Source organism: Diorhabda sublineata, chromosome 5 (genome assembly GCF_026230105.1).
Source record: "Diorhabda sublineata isolate icDioSubl1.1 chromosome 5, icDioSubl1.1, whole genome shotgun sequence".
NCBI lineage: Eukaryota > Metazoa > Arthropoda > Insecta > Coleoptera > Chrysomelidae > Diorhabda > Diorhabda sublineata.
Genome location: NC_079478.1, coordinates 25,418,820 through 25,438,635, shown reverse-complemented (window position 1 = coordinate 25,438,635; position 19,816 = coordinate 25,418,820). Strand labels below are relative to the sequence as shown.

At 31.8% G+C, this 19,816-nt stretch overlaps 1 protein-coding gene and 1 long non-coding RNA gene across 2 annotated transcripts in view; one reads left to right on the top strand and one right to left on the bottom strand.

Moving 5' to 3' along the window:
• The window catches only part of LOC130444186 (alpha-2C adrenergic receptor), an 877,544-nt gene that overhangs the window by 166,939 nt on the left and 690,789 nt on the right, over nt 1-19,816 (top strand). The window lies entirely within an intron of this gene.
• LOC130444189 (uncharacterized) lies at nt 14,547-18,919 on the bottom strand. The gene is made up of 3 exons (XR_008909925.1): nt 18,836-18,919; nt 16,127-16,352; nt 14,547-14,666 (listed from the first exon to the last, which is right to left on the bottom strand). It is a non-coding gene; the product is annotated as an uncharacterized LOC130444189 (long non-coding RNA).

Sequence of the window (19,816 nt, the reverse complement as noted above, 5' to 3'; positions counted from 1 at the left end):
CATAATTAGTATGAAGACATATATTCGTGTATTTACAAAAGCTCTAAGCTACAAACAACTAAATAGACTCATATTCTGAGCAACCAACATGGATAGCTATAACATCTATTTATTAAAAAAAAGTCATTAAAAGTAATGAAGTCATGGTCTAAGATAGGGAGATTCAATATGCCGATAATTATACAACTTTTTTTTCTGATATCCTGTTCATTACATGATGATTGATGAGTATATTCATAAACTTCCTCTTCTGAACTTGATGAAAACACCAAAAATTCAGATATATCTGGAAATAATGATTGCTAAGGTAATAGTATATTACATAACGAGTTTGGAAAGTGATACATTTCGCACAAGTTACTGTTATGCTCGAGTCGCCTAGCGGTGAGTGCTGAAACGTGCACTTTCAAACGAGTTGTGTACACTATTTTTCCTACTACCACCAAAGAAATTCCCCAAAAAAACATATTTTCTATATAAGAGAAGTATTTCAACACATGTGTTGAAAAGTATATAAATGCGTGTGCTGAAAGATTGAAAAATCCTGAAAAATATGTTTTATTTTGTAATAGTAATTTTCATACAACTACTTTATACATCACCCAGTAATAGTAATAACCCTTAATTTCAACGTTTAAATTTTCTTGCCGACACTAGTATGTATTTGAACACAAATAACAACAAACTTTCAGTTCTTATTGTAAACACTAATATAACCTCAAAAAATCATATTTTCTACTTCTTCAGTCTTCTTGAATTTGGCCTTCCGGCACCCATCCAGATTCATATTGTATTTGCGTTTTCCCTCTATCGTTCTTGACCATATATAACATAAGAAAAAGAAGCATTTCAATAAATGTATATTTTGTTATTTATCAGTACATGTGTGAAATAAGCTACTTTCTAGGTAAAAATGAGTGTGTAATCTATCATTTTCATAAATGGTCGCAGGAAAATATAAATGTTTACTTACTTCTACCATTTTTGCGTTTTGTTAGGTTATATTCATTACACAAACTACAAAAAATTTAAAAGAAACAAGAAACGAACCCTTGGATAGATAAATTACTTGCGGTCCCTAAATCGTTCGCAGTAAGTCAGCGTCCTGAATAGGTTAAGAATGCGCATTACGGCTATCTTAAATTGGCTACCAATATACTAATTAATGCTAATAATAACTATGATAGAATAGGGGTGTGTACTTTAGATTTAGTGATCGTATATAACAATAGAGTTCCTTTTTGCTAATTACTAAGTAATAGAGAGGACATGATAATTTTATACCTAATTTAATGGAAATGGGATAGACAATCGCTAATTTCAATTAGTTTGACATAGTTAAACTGACGCTTCTCAAAGTATGAATCATTTTATTATCTCATCAGATACATTTCACGGAATTAGATTATTTTAAGTATGAATCATATCAACTTATGTATGTAACGGAAGCATTGAACTAGATTCTCTTCCAAAATATTGGATTGATTCAATGTTATGCGCAATAGAATAATTTAATAAATTCTTACTATTATCCTCGTCAGTGTAGTATGTAACGCAATTTTGGGGTTTCTTCACCGATTTTAGTCCAGATTAATCTGAAATTGTGTTTATTCAAGACAGATAACAACACAATAATTTCCTGAATTTGTATAATTGAGTATGTTGGGATCACCAATGTAGTAATACATCATGTTTACTACATAATTGGGAAAGAATTTGAATTGTGTAAGTTGGTGAAATAATCGTTAATAATTTTTTTCAATATTCACACCGATCAGATAAAAAATTGATTTGGGACTACAACACATTTTGAAAAATATATGCCATTGCGCTACAAATATCAAAAAATTCGTTGACGATCATTTTGTCTTATAGTTCTTATAAATTCCTTTTTGATGATCTAGCACAAATTGTGTATCACCTATCAAAAAATTAGATTAGATTAGGTACGGGAGGAAGTTGAAATATGATAGATATCTATAAAGTAGAAAGTGTTGCCCTCAGAATATAAATCAGCATGCTGCACGATGTCCTTGAGATCTAATTAATACTTTGAAAAATCGGAGTGGATTGTTTTTTGTAGCCACTCTATATAATACTACTCTTACTTGAGATTGGTAGCGTGAATCCATATTTTATCAAAAGACAAATCTAAATTTGTAATAACCTGTATTTTTGCCTAGGCTAGCAATTTTATTATTAAACCATATAGGATAAATTTTTTTTAATTTAGATAGATCATGATAAATTTGAACCATTTTATAATTAGTCAACTCATCACTGACATTTGAAATCCAAACATAAATGTAGTAATTAGTAATTCCGTACAATATTATCAATTGGTTGAGCTTTGAGTTTGAATAATGGAAACGAACTTGGAACAAAACAATCAATTGAGTCATTTAGTTCTCTCAATTAAATTATACATTATGATTTTTCGTCATTTCTCTGATTAAACAATTTATCAATGTGATTGGTGTGCCATTTATGCGAAACATATATCTACTTGGAGGTTTCAAATAAGTATATTGAAGGATATATGATAGTTGTGAATATCTAGTTTCAATCACACGGAATGTGATCTATTTCTTAACATTCTTTAAAGAAAGTTCTTCACTGAAATTGCTACTGACGCTTTCATTTCGTATATCGATGTTTTCAACACAAACATGAGTTCACTTTTCCCTTAGGCGTATTAGAAAAATATACCTTGGCCTACTAAAGATATGCGTATATCTGCAAAGAATATGCGATTTTCATCTTACCTAAGGAAATTATGGATAGTGTCTATGTACATGATTTGAGAAATAAGGCTTCTTCGTCGATCACAATCTTTACTGTACTAGATAACCTTGGTAATTACTTTGAGAATGTAGGCAAAAATTCAACGAATCCTTATCATGGTTTTAAAGTGAATTTACACAGTTTCTTCTTATGCACATAGTTTTAGCAGAGCTTAGCAGTACAATTAATTACATCAAAAATCTTCATCTGGTACTGATGGAGTTACATTTAAAATGTTTTTGGGTTTGCGGGAATGCACATGAATTCACCTTATCACTTTGATAAACATATGATTTCAGAATAGCATTTTTCCAAATTTCTCTCGGCATGGCTATAATTATACCTCCGCATAGGAGAGAAGAGATACAGATCAAGTATCAAACTATCGACCAATTGCACTCATTTCCACGTTATCTAAGATCATAGGAAGATTGGATAGGAAGATAGATAGGAAGTCTTTCGATTATGTTAATCATAATATTTTAATTAACAAATTGCAGTTCTACGTTTTCAGGGGAACACCTCTCGCAAGTCATACCTTACCAACAGAAGTCAGTTTGTTGGAGTTGATACAACGATGTCTTCTTGTCAATAGTCAATAGAAATTGGAGTGTTTCAAGGCTTTGTACTACGCCCCCCTTGTGGATTTACGGCGTTTCCTCGAAGTTTAAAGGGATTTAAAAGACATATTGATTAGAAAAAAATAAAAATACAGATATGAAATTGAATAAGTAATATTGATTGATCATAAAACAAATACCTAATGTATGGTTTTAGCCTACATAGGAATTGGAATGTAACATAACATCTTAAATAGATTAAGTTAGATTATGACAAGTAAATTATGAAAAACGTGGCAACTCATTCTGAATTCGTTCAATTACTTTGGAGGTAACAATTTCTGACATTTGTTTATGTTTAAATTTCGTTTTTGCGAGCTGCAACCCATTTTTAAATAAGACCAATTTTTCTGCAGGCCCCTTCCTCGTTCTGCGACAATGTCGCACTGTCGACAGTTGCTCTGCTTTGAGGCTAGGCCCTAGTTTGTTCCTTCTGTTTCAACGACTTCTTCATCTCAACTTTCCGAAAACTAAAGTTTCATAATATGAAAATGTAACTCCATCATTGACGTCGTTGAATCTGTAGAATTCTTCAGACTTCTGGTAGGCAATTCAGGGGTATGTGTGGTGCGACTCAATTTGAGCAAATCTTCAACGTACAAAAGATATCAGTTAGATATTTACTCATACAAACAACTCTTTAATTCATTTAAATCCGTTTGCCTAAATCGTATAACCGCTTCTCCAATTTTAGAAAGATCATTGCACAGCGATCCACTTACAAACGTGGAGTACGACGTTTATCTATGTATCTATGTACTCCACTTTCACAATTAGTTAACTGCTCAATACTTCACAATGAAAAAAAATGTACAATCATTTGCCAATCAAATATATAGCATATTTTCCCGTATTTCGCAATAATTCTAAAGCTTATTCACTAGAAAGCGTCTTCTTGTTATTGCTTTTGTCTACAAATTGTAACCATTTTTTGATAATTCAGCATCTGTTCGATACTCAAATCACAAGAAAAGACAGCAAGCATTAAACAACAGAAAATATGTAGAATCAAAGATATTTGTAAATTACTAGTGCATACATAAATACACTTTTTGGAACATATTGATATTCATTTCATGAAAAGAATTAGTTTTTCTTTATAAATGTATAGAACGAGGGAGATTCATATATAGTGTTCAAAAAATTTCCAAATGATCTGTTTATTATTAATTTTTGATAGGCTATAGGTTAAATACACCGTAATTTGTAAATACATGAAAAATATGACCTGTTCTAACCCCACATTATGCATATATGAACTGATGGGAATTGAATATACCCGTAACCCTTCCCGAATGTCAGTTCATACCAATTCGTCCTCAAAGGATGAGATAGTCTGGAAGTTATAATATCGAAATATCCGAATATCATCAATAATTTGTCAATCAACTGAGGAATCTATATAGAAACTCATTATTGTCTATAGGCGTTTCGTTATCAGTCTGAATCCACTACTGTGGAATAATTATGTTGGTCTAAAGGCATCTTGAATTTCCTAATAGTTATCCTTTCAGATCTATTCAATGACAAATTATTTAAGCCATATTTACTAGCGTCGAATATAACGGTTGGAACAATTTATATATACATATAAATATATACAGTGCTTTTCAGATAAAAATATCCACCTTTAATAACTTTTGTAATACTGGTATTTAGAAAAAATCCAAAAACACATCAATTTATGTTGGAAGGGGCAATCATTATGGCTTATTTAAACTTACTGGAATAGCCACCCCCTCACCCCTAGCAGCATCCCCTTTATTTTTTTAAATTACTTGTCATATTTTTTATGTAAAATTTGGATACTCCTCTTTGAGCTGAATTCAAAAATGTATAATACTTGTAGGTTAAAGTGGTTAGTTTATGAGATAAACAATTTTTCTTTTAAGAGCACAAATTTTACTTATTATTTACTTTCACCTTATTTGCCTGTACTAAAATGGGTTGTACAACAGTTCAAACTCTTTAATCTTTTTAACTGTGCTATTTATTCTACTTAAAAAATCCAAACAACAAAAAACTCTACTTTTTATTAAAGTTTGACATTGTCAACTAGAATTTGTAATCACTATTGATAATGTAATTTGATACATTATTTATTTTGTTTCTCTGAAATGGTTTACTCTTTGCAAGAAAGAATTGAAATTGTAGGTTTATACTACCAAAATGATAATTGTGCAAGAGCTGCTGCTAGAATATTTAACGAATTACATGACGGAAGACATGCACCTCATAAGTATGTAATTCAACTGATGGAGAAATTTACCACAACAGGGTCTGTTTGCAATAAAGTGCATAAGCGAGAGGGACTCGTAAATAACGGAGCAATCCAAGTGGCAATTTTAGGGCAAGTCAGCTTAGAGGCTCAACAACCCCAATCGTTGTCAACAATAAGTAGAGCGATCGGTGTTTCATCTTCTACAGTTTTCCGAGTTCTACAAAAATTCAAGTACCACCCATACAAAGTTAAGTTGGTGCACGAGTTGAATGAAGATGATTTTGATCGTCGTCTAGAGTTTTGCGAATCAATGACGCAAATTATCAATAACAATCCACAATTGTTAAACAATATTTGCTTTTCTGATGAATGCTCATAGTCATTAAATGGCTTAGTAAGTAGGCATAATTGTAGATATTGGGCTGAAAGTGATCCACATATTATGCGTGAATTGCATACATAATATCCCCAAAAGTTAAACGTTTGGTGTGGTATCCTAGGTGACCACATTGTCGGACCTTTCTTCATCAACGGAAATTTAAATGGTGAATTATATCTTGAGTTACTCAGGGAAGGGGTTGACCCACGTATTACAACAATAATAGAAAATGATGATAACCTTTCCGAATATTTACTGGTATTTCAACAAGACGGAGCTCCCCCACACTATGCTATGCCTGTCCGACAATTTTTAAACGAAACATTCCCCGCTCGTTGGATAGGTAGAAGGGGGCAGATGATGGAGTGGCCACCTAGGTCACCGGATTTAACACCCCTAGACTTCTTTTTATGGGGGTATTTAAAAACAAAAGTTTATGCTACCCAACCAGAATCTCTGGATGATTTACGAGAGAGGATAGAAAATGAATGTCGACAATTAAATCCAGCCGTATTAAGCAATGTCAGAGAGGCATTTCAAAATAGATTATACCATTGTATGGAAGTGAATGGTACTCATTTTGAACACTTATTGTAACTTCATAATAAATAGCACAGTTAAAAAGATTAGAGAGTTTGAACTGTTGTACAACCCATTTTAGTACAGGCACATAAGGTGAAAATAAATAATAAGTAAAATTTGTGCTCTTAAAAGAAAAATTGTTTATCTCATAAACTAACCACTTTAACCTACAAGTATTATACATTTTTGAAATCAGCTCAAAGAGGAGTATCCAAATTTTACATAAAAAATATGAAAAGTAATTTAAAAAAATAAAGGCGATGCTGCTAGGGGTGAGGGGGTGGCTTTTCCAGTAAGTTTAAATAAGCCATAATGCTTGCCCCTTCCAACATAAATTGACGTGTTTTTGGATTTTTTCTAAATACCAGTATTACAAAAGTTATTAAAGGTGGATACTTTTATCTGAAAAATCTGAAAAGCACTGTATATATATATATATATATATATATATATATATATATATAAGAAATGTCGTTACATACAAAATTCACAACTATATGCAACCTTTTGCAGTCTGATATCAACATCAAATGTGTTTTACATAACAAATGTGGTTCCATGTCAAATCATTTGAGCGTGGAATATTCCTCTACACAATATTTTCATTTTATAGATCAACTTCGAAAATATTTTAATGTTTATCACTCGCCAATAGAATGAATAGATTGTTTGTGAAAAAATATCACTTTTTGCTATGGTATTATTCGAAATTCAAAAAGATAATGAATTCTAATTAGCATATCAAATGTCGATATTAAGTTACATTTGATTCAAAAATTGTAAACAACGAATTGTTATCTGTTGCTTGTATTCGAAGGACCGATTTGTTAAAATGATAAGGGGCTGTATTTAGTTTATAATTTGTTTATTGATGTAGATTTCTAACGATCGAATTAACACTCGTTACATATCTCGTCTTTACGACTACCCTGACTTAGTAAGATCCCCACTAATATCTAAAGGTAGGAGATACTCACTGGATTTCAACATTATTAAGAACATACTATGCTCTCTTAAATACTAATTCTACTGTATGCAAAAGCTATAATGGATTAAATTTATGATCCTTAGAATCACATCAATCATCAAGTAAATGAAACTTTAAGTTTCTAAGGGTTATATGGAGACGCTTGAGTTCCCGTCAGGAGACGGTCAGTTTAAAATAAATTTCAACGAATACAATACAAGTCAAATATTTGGATTTATCACACAATATAAGACAAAATAAGGTAATCCGAGACAATACGTTAATGGAACATAAAAAAAGGAATACATTGTATAACTTAATATATGGTTTATAAATTGTATCAGGAGTGTTGAGATGAGATAATTGGTGGATTTCTGTAAGCGCAACCTTTTATAAAATTCATCATCATCATTGTAATGATCTTGGAAAGCATCCATACTAGATATTTAATTATTTGTATGACAACTACTTTTAAAAACGAACTTATAAAATAGGTACAATAAACAAACCACTTTTGATGTATAATTTTTAGGTTAAGTTTCTAGTAACTCTTCAATTGACATTTGTGACTGCCTAATAATTTATTTGGTAAATCTATTCGAATGTTCAATTTATTAGGTGATGCACCGAATTTTTGGTTATTTGGTAAATAATAATTAGTAGTTATAGTTATTAGAAACCCGGACCGGAAGAAAAGAATCCTGATGTGATGCAAATGTATCTTCTCAACCACTTCTAATACGTTTTCAACAATAAGTTATCAAATTACTTCAAAACCCCGTAAAACCCCGTTATTTGAATCGATCCTTATACATTACGATTTTTAAACTTTATTTAATCTTATCTGGTGATGAAAAATATAATTTGTTATGTAAATTAATAACAACTTTACTCAACTTTTAATATATTTAGCAAATAACTCAATTTATTGAGAGGTTTAATTTATCAGAAGGTAAAGAAACCGAATTTTTCGTTATTCGTTGAATAACAGTTAGTAGGGACTATTAGGAAGTGAAGACACAAGGCTTAAGGAAAGAAAAGAAACTCATGTAGATAGCTGGGGATCCTGATATTCATTTTCATCTTCTTAACTACTTCTAATACGTATTAAACAATAAATCATTAAACTCGTTCAAATCCCCATTATTTGAGCCGATCCTTATAAGTTGAGATTATCACAATTTCAAACACGAATGATTTCAAGGATTAAAACGAAATATCATATGAAATAAAACTTGGAGTATGTATCCTAGTAAAAATATTTGAGAATTTGATATGTCAACAAAATTGAAAGTGTAAATATTTGAACTTTTCTGGTGATGAGAAATATCATTTTTTATGTAAATTAAAAACAACTTTATTCACAATAATTACCTATACTAATTAGAACACTATTAACACTTTTATAACTATCACCTCAAAAAAATATAACACTTTAATTCGCTGGTTACTTATCTTCTATATCTATCTCCCCATTCTGTGCACTCCTGCCTTCTACAGGGTGTTTATAAATTCATGCGACAAAATTCAGCCCACCTGTTTCCGAGAAATCACCATTAAAAGGTGGTGACTGAAATTAAGTTTCAATTATTTTCCTCAGGAAAGCTAGAATTTTTTTTCACAGATTACAGTTTTATGAAATAATATTATACCTTAAAATCCTTATTTTCTATGGAAATATATGTTATTCTTAACTTCTTTCCCAAAACCATCAGTTGCAGACTAAAAAAAACTCCATGTTTAATTATTTTTAATTAATTGTTCGGTAAACAGTGAAGATGTTGAATGTAATGATTCATAATAAATGCTGGAAATAACTACTTCTAGCCAAAATACATGAACGTAGCACACATGTCATGAATAGCGGTATACATTCAAATATTTGAGGTTTATTTCTTATGGTGTCAAACGCTATTTGCATACGATTCTTCAAATCGTTCATATTAGCTATGGGTATCGTGTAGACTAATGTTTAAGTTAACCACGTGAATAGAAATCACAAGGATTGAACTCTAGAGATCGAGAAGGCCAACGGTGGAATCCTACTCGACCAATACAACCATTGGGATATGAATGATATGACATGAATCACATATTTTGTCTGATATTGCATTGTATGTCTTTAAGAAGTTCAGGGAGATTATTTTCGAGAAAATTTGCGTGAGAGATTCCATTTGATAGTTGAGGCAGATTAATTAAGTTACTTCCTACAAAAACAATTCATACGTTCACTGACAAAATATTTCGAACGAAATGATGTCGCATTTCGTGGGTCAACGATTCATAAAATCTAACTCGTTGAGGAAAGTCTGCACACAGATAAATAGCTGATACTTAGAGTGCTTGTTTCCGGGTGTACATAAATTTCATATAAAATTGCTCGTTCTACCATTACATTTCTAGTCGTTCGGGAACGACAAGTGTTGGATGAATTTCTTTCGGATAAGCGGTTGTGAATAGGTGTAAATATGGATGATAAGACGTCAAGTTTCTGAAATTTAAAAAAAAAAATGATTATGATATGATTCTAATTACCACTTTTTGAGGATAATATCACGGAAAGGGTTGGGCTGACGAAATTATGTTATAGAAAAGGTCCATATTAATTTCATATGAGCAATTACGTCCTGTATTTCGTTGTACCAATTTAAAAATGTTTAGTAATAATCTATCTCTTCCAGAATGATCTAGAACATAATTCAATGGTTACCCACCATTTCTTTATTGTTTCAACTATAATTAATCATATTTGGAGCAGTTAGATAGCGTGCTCCCGTGACAATGTTATAAATTGGTCTAATGTTTGTTTTAAAATCTTTGAAATAAGATATAAATTTGGAGCAGCAAAAATTTGCAAATTTGTCCTATTGAAACGAGAAAATTGGCACATCAATGCAGAAAATACTAAATAGATGGCCGTTGATATGCAACATTGTAAACATTCGGTTGGATGAACACTCAATATAATATTTTAGTATGTTTTCCAAAATTAGACAAAAGGAATTTGGACTAACAAAAATAATTTGTTAAAATTTGGCTATTATTTTATGAAAATCAAGAAACATAAATTCACCTCATTTTCCCAAAATAAAAAGCCACCAACAAATAAAAACCGTAACCTTCATAGACGGAACTTTGAAAGTAAAAAGTATTGGTGTCAACACAAACAACAAAATTCATTTTCCCTCTGATTTCAAATCGAATCGTACCCTTTGCCCTATGCGTTCTTTTACCCCCATTTACCCTATATATGCATTTGAATGTGCCTCGACAACGCTGGTCATTGGCATACCAAAAGAATCATATGATACATGAGCTAGATAAATATTACAAAATCTATTGCGATACATAAATTAATTATATTTTCTCATACAGTTTGGTGGCTCGAAGAAACTCTAGGAATTTTTTCACTTCTGTCGGGTAGTTAGCTGTTGGTTTTCATATCAAACTGCTGGTATGCGGTAGAGTATTCTCTGTAGTCAGTGAGGATGTGCTCAACAGATACAGGAACGTGACAACTTTGGCAGACAGGATGACTTTCTGACGACATCAAATAGCCGTGAGTAAGTTTTGTGTAGTTGATTCTGAGTCTTCTTATTGTCACAACTTCTCAAAAAGTTTAGGGGCAGGTTAGAAGTAGATGGGTGGATGTTGTATAGTACTGTAGTATTCTTGCTCCATATATCGCGCCAAGATTCTTGAATGAATTTTGAAGTGAGTCTTTGGCATGGCGATCTGCAGATTCGTTTTTAGCGCTTCCAGTGTGCGGTGGAAGTCAGATGGGCGAGATTGTTATATCAAGAGCAATGAGAGTTTGGTTTCAATTGACTGTATGGATAAAAGGGAGTCAGTACACATAGCGCTATGTTTCTAAGGAGTAGAGATAAATTAGAAAGCTTGAAGGATACTGTATAGCTCACCAATGTAAACACTACACGTTGAAGGTAACCGGACAGAACTTATAAGTTCGTGGTTTGTAGTGACTTAGCAACCGACATCGGATTCAGTTTTGGAGGTATCCTTATAGAGAATTAGGTTGAACGATTGTTCGTAACACACTGATTCATTATATTTTTCACATGATTGTCGCGTTTTCTCCGTTTTCAAATTTCAAATAAGTGGACCCGTTGTAATCCAGCTTCTATCGATGTCATCATAATTGTTTTTTGTTTTCACAATACCGAATAACTTTTTTGTCTCCTCTACTAATTGCTGTATCTGTGTACATTATATATAATTATATAAAAATATATAAACATTTAAACTCGAATATATCTGTAAATGCATTAATACTAATGTATATTGTTATTCATTTCGAATTTCTTACAATTGTTAGGTTCCATCACGTTAAATGCTTTGCAAAATAGTCCAGGCTCTGGATGGAGTTGAGTACACAAAATGTGAACTATGCTCAAATTCTTTCACCTGAGACCCTACATAATAGAAAATCACATGTTTCCGGCAGCTCTACGGGTCCCTTTGCCACCTTTCTCTCTGCTCGGCACGTTGCTGACTCATAGCTCTTGGAGTAGTCAGTAGAAAAGAATTTGTATCCCATAACGGTTTATTTTTGCGTATATGAGTGAAAATATTCAGGTTTTCTGCAGTAGTGTGTGTTATTAGTGTGTTTTATTTAAAATAAAGCACGGACAATGTCACTATAAGTGATAAATGTTAAGAGGAGAACTAAACGAATTGTCATGTTTTATTTTTGTGATAAGATGGATGATTTAATGAAAACTCCAAATCTAAAAGCGTTAATCAGTGTTTAAAAAGTAACAAACCGTTGAAAAAGAAGAAGAAGAAAATAGAAAGTGATACAGACTTTACTCCTCAGAATTGTTTATTGCATTTCAACTTATATTAGTGAAGAAAAAATATATTTGTGGATGATTTGATTATCCAAGAAAATGTTCAAAATTGCAAGGTTCTCTATTGTTTGCAGTACCTGACTCAAACCTGGCCATATCAGAATGAAATGATACATATTTTTCCATTCTCGGAATTTACTTCTGGAACAAGCTTGCAAGTCAAGATAAATTTATTTCAGGATATTATCTGGGTGCTCAATCCCTTGGAGAAAATATTTGTGGTGTTTTGCGAGCACTACACGCTATGTGTGGTTGCAATTCGACTCACAGATTTGGCTCGAAAAAAAGTGCTTTGGAAGCTGCATCGTTGAATTTTGTACAAGAAGCTCTCAAGAATTTAAGAAATCCGTACCTAAGTGTCGAACAGCTAAAAGAATTGAGAAACATTTGTATTCCTTTTTGAAAAAAATCATCAGCTGATGAACTTCAGTATAAGTTAATTTCCCAAAATATAGGTTTCCACTCAAAGTTATTTGCACATAAGATGCTCTACTTTACATATATCAAGAGCTTTAGCACAAACATATGTATGGGTGAATGCTAACCAAACTTAACTGCAGCCTATTAATTACACCTTTTTAGGTTATGAAAGGATAATTTTTACCCCCAAGCAACCACTGCCAGAATTGTTGATTCAACAATGTGAATCCAATTGTGAGAGAATGGTTTGCTCTTGTGATAAATTACATATTGATTATGTTTCTATGTTTCTTTATGCAAATCTCTAATTAATGATTGTCGAAATAAAAAAGATTGATAACTATAGTTTCTCTTATGGTCTATACAAATTTGTTTTTTTATATCAGTAATACCTGTGAGTATCTTTAATCATAAGAACCAATTGGATATTCTCACTAAAACAAACGTTCCAATGATACCAAAGCATGTGTTCAGTCTATTTACAAGATGTCTAAAAACGAGGGGTATAAAACAAAAATTGACCATTACGATTTCTGGCAACATTCAAAATCATAATCTACATGCTTTTTTGAGTTCAAAACCATACACCTAATGTGGTCCTCACATTCAGCATACCGGTCTAAAGGAAAATAGTGGAAACTATCTATTAAAATCCATTATGGGGTGCCACTAAATCATTTACTACTGAAATTCAATTCATAATTTTACTCGGTGGTATATTCTGGGCTTACCTATTGTATGGGTGAGCCCGATTACAGACTTTCGAATACTCTGTTAGTTTATGAAGTGTATATAGATTGGATTGGATTTAGCGGATTAGCACTACCTCATATTCCTTACCGTACCGTGATAGAATAATTTATTTCATAACCCTGTACTAACGAAGAGATACTGGGTTTCCTTCTGCGAGAATCTCTCCTTAATATTTAGATGGTTTATTTCCAAAATGGGTAGAACCGGACCTACACAATGATTACCGAGATTTGAATCCTATATAGACTAAAAGCACACTGGAAAATTTAGAGGAGCTAGAAGCAGGAATAAGAAGTATAAACCCAGTTCACCCCGATTTGTTATTGATTATTGAAAATATATTTTAAAGTGGAAAAATTAACGATAACAATATATATCCAAAATTGGGATCCCGCTATAGGTTATTATCGTGCTAGAAATAACGATTGGAAATATTAATCAACAGGTACAAGCATTTTTCGAAGTGAGAATTTTCATTTGAATTGAAACTTCCACATATTACAGATACTTTGAGAGTGAAAATTAGAGTAACACATATCAAATATATAGATTAGATAAATCATGAATCACAGTTCAAGGAAATTGTTTCGAAATAAACGTCAATTATAGAATGATACAATTGCTTCAATTTCATCAAAGTAATAATTTCATATAAATAATCAGAAGTGGAGTTTGAGACTTTTAGTTGCTTTGACCCATCACGCTCAATTGACAATCAAAGCAAGACAATAGAATCACACTTAATCGTTCTGTATTTTCCTCTTGAATTTCTGTGAAGACGCTTTTAGATGTAAAATCCGTTGCAGAAAGATTATATCGAATGACCAATGCAGTATATGTCCAGTTCATATTCATAGATACAAGTGTCCAAAGTTTCAACCGAATCTTTCCGAACTTCACCTTTCGCCCGATAAAATGAATACATTAGTAAATTGATTTTGTATATTATGTATTTTCGAGAAAAAACCTTATACAATGAACTCACATAAAAAATCATTTTAAATAACCTCAATAAACAAAACTACCTATTTGTGCTTGTTTTTTTCATCTAAATCATCCTTCCATAATTCTGAAAATGAAAATTACTGAATTAATATCATATCCCAACTTCTCACATCAAATTTTATGAGACAGATTTGTTATTTATTGATTGATAAGAATGATATTTGATATATTTATAGCTCTCTACACATAACTAGAATCAAAGGGGCTTAAACGATAAACACTTTCACAAGTAGAATTATATAATTCCATATTTGTTTCCATCAAAACATATCATAATAATATGATGGAGCAATCCATTGTATCAACAAGAGTTGAAATTACATGCTGAATTAGGGCGAGTAATATAATGATTGGATGTAATACTCAATATTATGAAATGATATTGAACAAAGGCATGGTAATGATCCAATTGGTAGTTTCTTGATAAATTGTCGTGCTTCGCTTTTCAATAATATTTTGTATTCTCCACCTCTTGTAAGAACTTCACAATAGATGAAAATTTTGAACCATTTGAAAAATCAGTTTGGTGTCATAAAAGCAATAACATAACTTCTATTTACTCCAACTATTTTAATCAATCATCAACTGGCTGCGCAAAGTAAAGTAAAACTTTTTTTGTATGCGAAAACCTCTCTTTCCATTTAACTTCCATAATATGGTTTTTCCGTACACATAAATATTTTCGGAGCATTAATTCAGCTAAATTTCCAGAATCTCAAATTGCGGGCAATAAGTTATTTTACAATACTTAATAAGTTACTTTGGCAATGGTATTAGAAAAAAAGTTTTATTTACACTCGCATTATTGGAATTGAAGTTAATATACACGTACTCAAATGTAACAAGAATTTTTTTATCAAAGGAAATGTAGAATTTCTTATGAAATTCAGTTCAAAAATAATAATTACGATTCACGCAATCTTATCAGACTCGGATGACGATATGACTGGTACCATAATGACTAAGTATTATTATGATCCCTATAACATCAGTATCTATTAAGCTACTTCATTTTAAAAATATTTCTAACCAATTATCGATAATGATAAGCTCATCTACACAAACAAATTGTAATAAAGAATAATAATCTTGATCATTATTGGAGAAAATAACTGAAAATAATAATAAATCATTGGAAGTTCAAGATATTTAAAAAACAGTTTATACAAAAAATTAATATTTTTACGTGTTTATGAATTATTTATTGAGTTATTCTGCTACATCATTCTCATTGTAAAAATTTTCAAGAACAGATTCGTCCAATCTTCATTCCTATTATCATTAATATTAGGGGATTCAAAAGGCCAAAGTGAGAGTTACTCCAACTTCAAAAAACCTTAAATTGATAGCTCGTAGTTCATATGATATTAGAAGACGAAATTAGGTAAGCAAGGCTTTCTATCATTAAAAAGCGAAAGTACTCAGTTGCCAACCTTATATATTTCAACCGTATATTCTGCACAAAGGATATGAAATGAAAAAATACAATATTTTTCATACAAATTAAGTATAAGTACATCTTACATTTTCAGTCTCTGCATAAACAACAGCAGAGAAATGTCAAGCAACTGAGTCCACAGCACCATCTACAACAATCATCTTGTGGTGGAGGTGGCGGTGGTGGTGGCGGATGATGATGATGATGATGTGCATGAGGGGGTGGTTGTTGCCAGTGTGGTGGAGGAGGACCTGGTGGGTAGTGTCCTGGTGGATGGTGGCGTGGTGGACCATTATATGCCATTGTTACTATCTACAAAATTCCCTCGTTATTTTGACTATAAACTTTTAAAAATTTATCGCAACAGTTTAGCCCAATCTTCATTGATCTGAATCATATCATATATTTGATGTAAACATGTTGATTTATATAAAAAATATAAGAAGCGAGAATTTTTCACTAGATAACAATTTTTTACTCAAAAATATCAATATAAAAATGGCTCAGGAACTTGTGGCACCTTTGTCTTGAATAATATCAGAATAAAGCTAGTAGTTTGTAAAAATCAGGATCGTCCAATAAATTTCGCAACTGGAACACCACTAAATAGATATTATGCTATCATGTCCCAGAAAGTTTCCTTGAAGTGTGCTCGTACCTCTTATATATAAATGGGCCTTCTACCTCTCTTCGCTAAGTTTCCATTGACTCAACGAAATAGATCTACACTCACTTCTTATTCGTGCTCAGTATTTCTAGATTTTCCTTGGAAACATTTCTCAAGAACGCCTCTATAATGAGTCATATCACTAGTTATATCAGTAGCAATTGAATTGATCACCTTCTGCTTTTTGATCTACCAGGAAATACAGCATCGAGACATTTACGCATAGGTCTTTTGAAATGGAGACTATTTTTTTTGTTGAGACCAGATTGGAAGATAACAACCGACTGAAACAGCAAAATAAGATATGTGGATATAAGACACCAATACGGCCGAATAATTCATAAAACTAAATAAGAATAACAAAAAAGAGGGTATGTGTAAGATCCAATCCTCAAGACAAGAAAGGGCAGAAGAAAACTTAGAAGATAACTCAAAAGATGGTAGATTAGTGGACAATTGACTTCTAAAAAAAATAATACAACTTGGAGAGCACCAGATTTCAAAAATTGAGAATATGTTGGAAAATAAAAAGAAAGTTTAATGCGACTATAACATGGGAATCAGCTTATTGCATGAAGAAAGGCATTATTATCGTTTTCCTGTCTCTAGTTCTTTGGTAGCGAATATAGAAGAATACTTTTGTGAAATTAATCATTGCAGATATTCAAAGATCCAAAGAATCAATTACCAAATCTGGGAAAGTTCCATATAATTACGTATCAGTTATAACATATGGCAGCATGTCTTCTAGTCTCCTATGAAATTGCTAAGGTACATGCAAGAAGATAATGAACAGGGCTATCACAATAGGATGATTTTTAGTAGGAATGGAGCAATTTATATGCGTAACACTTATTTTCGAATGACTGAAAAATGTGAACAAAAATATGTATCAGCCCTGGATACTCCAGAGTGCTCGGCGTCGAGATATATCCTCATAAGAACATTCTGTGGGTTTCACCAAAACCATATGTTGTCATGCTCTAGCTACTAGAGAGGAGATGTATGGAATTGTTTCACGTTCCGATAATCAAGTTCCAACATTGTTATAATCTCAGAGATCGAAGGGAAACAATATTTTTTCCTTGAAGAGTAGGGTAATTGAGGCTGCTGATGTAGAAGTTAGGGTACAGTGTATCCATCATTAGGTACTTCAGTTTTTTTTATATCATATTTGTCACTATGCATTATATCGAAGTTGAGGTGCTTAAAGCAATCATTAAGTTCATCTAGTATTGACGACATTACTGTCAATGTTAATAGAAAAGCAAGAGCTCATATTTCGGGGAAAATAGTGAATAAGTGAGCTATATAAAGAGATAAGGTTTGGAGAAAACAGGATGAATTCTTGAATTGACCTCAATTCACGACATGTACCAAATATTCAGTCCAGCAGTGTATATTAATGAACTATTGTGCTGGAAAAATTACACATTTGATTAACACTACGTGTCCTGGTTTCTACTTTTGGGAGGATATTTATAATTCGACTTATCAGTGTGAACAAATCAATCTTGGGATTTCAATGTCACTTTATCATAACTTGTTACGATATCTCACAAAAATTCTACTTTCCCAATCAATATTCTAATTGGGACTTGGTTGATTGCGAATAAATTTTCTGTAATAGAAAATGTATAATATGTCAAATATAATCTATATAATATTTCTATTCCAAGTGAACCAACTTAAAATCGTATGGACAGAAATAACAATATTTTTTGGCTACAAGACTGAAAGGTGTGTTACCACAAAATTCGAGTCGAGAATTATGTGGATTCTTGAAAATAATCAAATAAAATTTGGAGAGTTTTAAATGAACCTCAAATTATTATTCTAACCGAGTTATATATGAGCGAATAATTGTTTGAATTCCTAAGTTGTTATATATTTATATAATGTATATATCCAAAAATATAAAATGAGAATTTTCGGTAAAATTTGCCACTTGTTATAGCTGGCTATCACAACAATTCTTGCAAGGTACAAAACTGTTAAAAGAATGTTGAAAACATATTTCTATAGGAACGAAAATATAGTTTACTAACTTATCGACTGAAATAACAATCGGAAGAGAATATCCACATTCACACACACACATCTTCCAATAAGAAAAATATAGGCTCACCTCTACTTTCACTACTTTATATCAACAAATATCACGAGAATATGATGTTACTGTTGCATTCTAGGTTCTATAGACTATAAATATTGCGATATCTTATCTTGTGTACAGAGATTATCCGTCAATTAGATATGAATGTATCATATCTATTATCATTCCACATGTTTTTATTGAATGTACGTTAGCAAATCGGAAAATCTATTTGAAATGTTATCAACGCCGGCCAATAGGCACCTCCTAGTTCTTGTAGCTGTCTGATATGTTTAAAATTGCTTCTATTTAAAAAAACTCTACCATATATATGAGATAGAAGTTATATTTTGCTTTATAGAATGCATAAGGCCAAAACAAAGATTTTACCATGAATTTTGTACATTGTCTGACGCGCGTTTCGATAACCAAGTTATTGTCTTCAGAGATGAACTGAAGGTAAACCGAAACCAATTAACTTGACTTACCTCTTTAATATAAAATTTTCCCTCCTATAAACTTTCTCCCGCTAAAATAATTGCATTGGAAAAACCTGGTGATGCTGCACAAGGAAGAATGCTGGCATCTGGTTGCACCTATACAAATAGAATTCTGAGGCAAAAGAATGTAGACAGCTGCCTGGCATGACGATATCATTGAAACTTAATAAATGGATCATCATACACGGACAGACCCACCAAACAAATAGTCCCTGGAAGATCCGAAATGACAGAAGAAGCTACAGGTGTTTCACATTTCCATCAGTTCTCCTGGTGGAATCCATTACTTGGAATTTCTTAAAAAAGGATAAAATACCAAATTTGGAAAATAATGGTATATATGAAATTAGCTGTAGTGATTTTGACTGGAAATATATTAGGAAGACTAAGAAATCCGTTAATGTCCGGTTTAAATAGCACATATGAAGTATGGACGAACCGAAAAATCCAATTACGTTGCCAGTTATAATCATCAATAAATACTAATAATGTAAAATTGATAAGAATAATAATA